Source organism: Ambystoma mexicanum, chromosome 3p, assembly GCF_040938575.1.
Source record: "Ambystoma mexicanum isolate Mex_15411 chromosome 3p, UKY_AmexF1_1, whole genome shotgun sequence".
Lineage (NCBI taxonomy): Eukaryota > Metazoa > Chordata > Amphibia > Caudata > Ambystomatidae > Ambystoma > Ambystoma mexicanum.
In genome coordinates this window covers 403,893,732-403,900,017 of record NC_090925.1, presented here as the reverse complement: position 1 = coordinate 403,900,017, position 6,286 = coordinate 403,893,732, and the positions used below count along the sequence as shown (strand labels likewise).

Sequence of the window (6,286 nt, the reverse complement as noted above, 5' to 3'; positions counted from 1 at the left end):
CGCCCATATACTTTTTTTGCAGTTTGGTGAGGATTCGTCCAGAGTGAGCGAAGGTATGAGGCGCCGAAAAAAAGTGCTCTTCTTATAAGTTTAGCTGTTTGACTTGGGGTAGTCTGCCCCGCATTCTCGCCGTCGCCATGCAGAAGACATGTGCATTTCAAATGTCAGAGCCAGATCCTAAATTATTTGTATATATGTGTATGTAGCAGTGGGTGATGTTTACTGCCCACCTCCGCCGGCATCAATATTGCAGTGGTTGAGCAATACCCCTTTTTGCGAGCTGTGATGGAATGGGTGTCTGCCGCAGTGCTTTGTGCTAAAAGGGAGGCCAGAAACTCATTAGTGTTCTTATTATGTTTGTCACTGTCCGCGCGAAGCTTGCCTGGCTGATGCAAACAATAGGTCGATAAAGATGACTGTACAGCAAATCATGTCCTGTTCAATGATTTATCAAATAAATAAACAATCAGAGCATATTTCACTTGGAGTCCAAAACCTAATTAAACCTGTTTACCCACTGGGCTGAAGGTCATGGATCACAAAGTATCGCACAATGTTCCAGCTGCAACGGGGCTGGAGCAATGCACTCACTACTCACTAGTAGGTACCTGCGGGAGCTATCAAAAGGTGCCCGCAAGCCAGAAAATGGCCACCACTACTTACTGGGGTTGAGGAATCGAGGTGCCTCGAAAAATGCAGCATTCTAAAATGGGGTAACCTGGATAGAAGTCAGTCTCTCTCTCTCTCGCTCTTCAGCATTCTAAAATGGGGTAACCTGGATAGAAGTCAGTCTCTCTCTCTCTCTCTCTCTCTCTCTCTCTCTATCTCTATCCTCTCTCTCTCTCTCTCTCTCTGCAGCATTCTAAAATGGGGTAACCTGGATAGAAGTCAGTCTCTCTCTCTCTTCAGCATTCTAAAATGGGGTAACCTGGATAGAAGTCAGTCTCTCTCTCTATCCTCTCTCTCTCTGCAGCATTCTAAAATGGGGTAACCTGGATAGAGGTCAGTCTCTCTCTCTCTCTGCAGCATTCTAAAATGGGTAACCTGGATAGAAGTCAGTCTCTCTCTCTCTCTCTCTCTCTCTCTCTCTCTCTCTCTCATTAGAAGAGTGATAAGAAGTGTACTTCAAATAGTATCTATATGAGTATCGCAGGAAAATAAATACAGTGCCTCATTACCCCGCCCCCCCGCCCCAGTCATATGCGCGGGACACCCCCGCTGCCCTCCCCCAAACTCACCATACTTTATTTATTTCCATACCCACCCCCACACATATAATTGCGTAGAAATGCGCAGAACAAAATTCAGCATTTTCGGCCTCAAAATTTGTTGCCTCGAAATTATGGGGTGATACCGTTCAAACATACACACAATATACACAGAACTATAGCAAGAGACACGTCTCTGAACAGACAGCAATGTGTTCCAATAAGCAACCACGACCCCGCAGAGCTGGACATTTCCTCCACTCAGAAGCCACCAAGTCTCCTCTGGCCTGACATTGACATGGGTGCTTGCTTGCTTGTCAGCTCAAATGGAACAGCTCAAATGGAACACTAGTGTTACAAGCCACGCCTCCTGCCACCTGCTGTGCTCATATAGTTCACATGCATTGGTTTATCAGACTTCCTGGCTCCAGGCCGTGGAGGAGGATGCCCACGCCTGTGACCGTGTGCAGCCCCGGAGATGCACCTGACTTGTGGAAGTTTAACTTAATTAACTCACTTTATTTTGTCAAAAAACATTGTGTTATTCTTTCACTCATGTCGGATTTGCATCATTTTAATTCCAGTCCCATGGTTTTTTCACCAGCTTTCCAGTCATATACTTTGTGTCATGAATGCATATTTATTGCACACTCACCCTGGGTTTGTGGACTTGTTGCACCCTTCCTGAACTGTCATTTCACCTGTCCTTAGTATGTTCTCAAAATCTTTTAAGCCGAGCCTGTGTTGCTTTGCCCTACCTAGCCCAAGATGGATAATGCAGAAGAAACGAGAACTACAGGCTGCTCCTGAGAGAGAGTGGGCCGGGGGTGTAAATGTGTGTGTGTGAATGTGTCTGCATGTGGGTATCAAGTAATATTATCCCCATAAATAATGTTGACATACATATAGTCAGGAAGACCTCACTTCGCACGAGTCAGTCGTTGCAGGGTTCATACCGACAGGATTGGTCAAAGGAGTGGGAGAGATGTTGGACTTTGATGCCCCGTCCAGTGAGTGTTGTCGCGTGTTTGTCGAGGCCATGTGTGGTTTGCTTGTGTGATGTGTTGTACTTGACTGCCACTACATGTCATGTGTACATGGTTCTCATGTGCAAGTCATGCAATACTTCACTGATGCGTGCCTGCTGTGCAGGATGCTGGACATGTAGAGCAGACGGGGACTGTCCTCATTACCACACTTGTACTTGTACCCTACTCACATGCTAATCATGCGGCTGCCCCTCTGGTCCATGTTCCAGCTCACTGGCCATTCTGCATGTAGCCTGGGACTATGTCATTGAATGACTGACATGCAAGTGTCTTCTTCCTGCATGCGGGTACTCACGTAGGCCTGCTCCCTTGCCCCTCCACCCCCCTGCGCCCCTATTTCACCATGGCACTGGTGTGTATCATGTTGGTGTACTGCAATGGCCTGTTCAAGGCTCCTATGTACATGCACACTTCACCCAGCCCACCTGCCAGGCACATACAGTGGGGTACATCCTTTGTCCTTGATGCAGGGTGTCTCACTTGGACTGTGCAGATGGCAGATGCTCCGCAGGGACATGAGTGCCCATGCGCATTCCATGCATGCCCCTATGTGTCCTTCACTGGTTGATCATTGTAATACGTGTCCAGGATGACCTACATTTCAGGGCATCTGATCATCCATTCCATGCCCACTCTGGCTCAGTCCTGCATCCCACACATGTTTAGGGTCTCAGTCTGTGCGGAGCACAGGCATCCCCCTGTTTCAGGCCCCTGACTCTGTTCAACTGGTGTAGTGGCTTCTGCACACATGGGTGTACTACTGAGGGTTCATCATGTGTCCTGCTTACTGTCCCATTTTCATCTGCTGGGTTGTCAGTTGACTCAGATGATGCAATTGATGCGAGTCAACACTGTCTGCAAATACACAGGTCTCTGGTCACCCTTTCGCTGCCATGCAATGGCTCCCTGCATTTTCACTTAGGTGGCGGGGGGGGGGGGTCTGCTTGTGGGCATGCAACCCATTGCATGCACATTGCACCTGATGCCTGAACTTGCCCTTACACTGCCTTCATGTTTATTGATAGACATCATAATGTACTAATTCCTGTAGGTAGTGGGTAACGTATACTTGTTCTGCACTGCATCAACCCACTTTGAGCCATGTTACACCGTTCTACATGCCCACTCACTGCTGCAATGTCAATGTCACCTGGCATGTATGGTCAGATTTGCATCCCTTCTCTGTCATGAATGCCACGGGCACAGGTGCATCCTGTGACACATGTACTTAGTATTGGAACTCCCTAGTGATTGTTTAGCTAAGTTGATTGGTCAATCTGCGGCCTATACCAACTGGCATAGGGCGCAGATTGAATTTAGCCTGCCAATTGGGTTGTAATGACTGTGTAACTGCCTTCACATGTGTATGTGTACACTTACACATAAATCAAAGCAAGAAGTGTTGTAGCTGCTTGCTTTGCTGAATTGGATGCTGTTCATGTTCACAATACAGGTGTATGGCGAAAGGGGTGTTTTTGAACGCTTTCACACGTACATATGCAAGCAGCTTCAACGCTGTGTAGTGCAGCATTGCAACTACTCACTTATGTGTTTGTGAAAGTGTTCATTTACACATGTGTCTTCCGCAGCTTTTATGTTGACTGACTAATATGTAGTTGTTTGACGTTGATGCTGGTGAGATTTCTGCATTGCGCACGTTATGTTGAACTGGCATGATCCTGAAGGTGCACTGTTGTGCAGTATGTGTACGCCCAGGCCCACCTAGCTAATATGGTGGGGTCTGGCCATGGAGATTTTACACAAGGATTGATGGAATAGGGCACATTCATAGGACAATGTTCTCAATCAGGCTCTGACGGGTGTTGTGGAGGCCTCATGTCCTGCAGCTCGGACCGTACTGGCGTTATGGTCCCTCATGCCTGGTTGCAGGCCCTTGCTTTGCTTGGGGCATTCACTATATCTACATGGCCCATGCCACCCGGTACGGGCCGAGCTGCAGATGGATGGAGCTATATTCCTGATGATGCTTTAATGATGCATGTCTACATGCATATTACGTGTGTCATTGTGTGTTTGAATTCACTTGCAGCTGTGGTCAATTTGCAGTTCAGACATGCTCATGGTATGTTCCATCTCTTTGTTGCCATCTGTCTTTTCTGCTGTGACATATGCCTGACAGAGGTGGTGTCTGATGGAGTTCATATACTAAATGTTGTACTTGTGTAGGCTTTACTATTTAGGTATGTATGAATGGGTAATCCCTATTTTTTGTTTAAGGGGGGTCAAAACTGTAGGAAGGGATGCTCTGTGAAGGAAATTTATGAGAAACAGATCGACTATCCCTCTCTTTTAGTCCTGTATAGATCACGGGTGAAGATAAAGGTTAACCTGTACACTTTGTTAGTAAGGTTTTCACCTTGTTGGGAAAAATTGCACAGAAATGCAACTGAATACAAAAATTCTATCTCTTTAATAATCGTAAAAATACCTTAAAAAACATCACAAACTAAATACATTTTCAATCAAACCATTTAGTCATCATTTATCTGTTCTAACAGGGGAATACTAGAACTTAAAAAACTTTGTGCATAACAGTAAATCAAAATATGCATTCATGACATGGGAAAAAAACATTAGATTTTCCCTTAAGCAGTCGACATATGTTTCGGCCCGTTATAGTGTACCTCCTCTGTCAACAGTGATCACAAAGATGAATATTGGGCCATCTTCAGGACAACGGTTACTTTTGGTAGATTATTCTTGTTCCCCATTGGGCACACAAGCACATCTAAAAAGATAAATGTACATGTATTAATGTATAAAAAAGGAGATAGAAAAGAGTTGTAGTTCCCAACTGGATTGGATCAAGGCGATGGCTAGGTTATACTATTCTAGACACACACACTAAACCAACCTATGGTCCATAGACTGAAGTTTGGACTATTGAGCTTGGTCAGACTCTCGGATGTGGCAAGGAATTACCATCCCTGGTCTTGGTTCCTATGGTTAATTAGAAACAACAATTTCTTAGTGTTATGTTCTTGCTGATACAGACAATTTATTTAATGAGCTTAAAAAACTTACAAGTTAGCAACTTCTGTAGCTTTGTCTTCGAAGTCGATCTTTATTTTTCTGAATTCCACCTGGTACCATTCAGAGGCAGGACATGGACTATTATTCCTGTAATTGTGGTGCTGCCTAAATCAAAGGGAAAGAGCACGCTAATGAATAGATATATTGGGGCATTTAATATCCAGGTTTGGATATTTTTACGATTATTAAAGAGATAGAATTTTTGTATTCAGTGGCTTTGCTATTTAGACACATCCATTTCTGCTTTTGGGATGTGTTTGCATATCAAGGCCACTGGATGCATGCCAGGTTCTCATTTGTATGTGACATGTCTGCTTCATGTGTTGGCTGTCAATGTGATGTCTATGGGCCTCATCACAACTTTGGCGGTAACCCTTAAATCTGGCGGTTGCGCTATTACCGCCGGATTTAAGGGTCGGCCAAATCAGGACTTCGGTGGATTTCGCCCCAGCTCTTGGCTGGAGGGAAATCCACCGAAAATGTGCGCTATTACCACCGGCGGGAAATCCACCGGCGGTAAGAGCGCAAATTTTCCCCATTGACCCCAATGGGGAATGGGGCATTCCCGAATGGGCTCAATGGGGAATGGGGAATTACATTACCGCCGAACTCGTGATCCAGCGCTATTAGCGCCGGGCAGTTCAGCGGTAGGGCTAATACCACCAGCAGTAATACCGCCGGCGTTACCACCAGAGTCGTGATCAGGCCCTATGTGTGTGTGGGTTATGTGCTTCTGACATGTGCACTCATGTTTGTTTTTTTTCCACTTTTCAGGTGAGGATCCAATGGAGCCAGAGGATGATGTTGTCATGCCAGGCACAGGGTTGCTATCACACCAGCAACCCAGCACAAGTGGGGGTATTGGGGTGGTAGACCAAGAGAACCCACTTGTGTTACAGACCATCGTGTCTAGGGCTGGCAATGAGTCTAGCCCGGATAATCACTCTGACGACAATGTCGAGTTGAATGTGCGTC

General features: G+C 45.8%; 1 long non-coding RNA gene across 1 annotated transcript; it reads right to left on the bottom strand.

The window, feature by feature from the left end:
* Positions 1–4,864: 4,864 nt before the first annotated feature.
* Positions 4,865–5,415, bottom strand: LOC138579545 (uncharacterized). Its single transcript, XR_011304057.1, has 3 exons — positions 5,303–5,415; positions 5,133–5,218; positions 4,865–5,006 (listed from the first exon to the last, which is right to left on the bottom strand). It is a non-coding gene; the product is annotated as an uncharacterized lncRNA (long non-coding RNA).
* Positions 5,416–6,286: the final 871 nt, after the last annotated feature.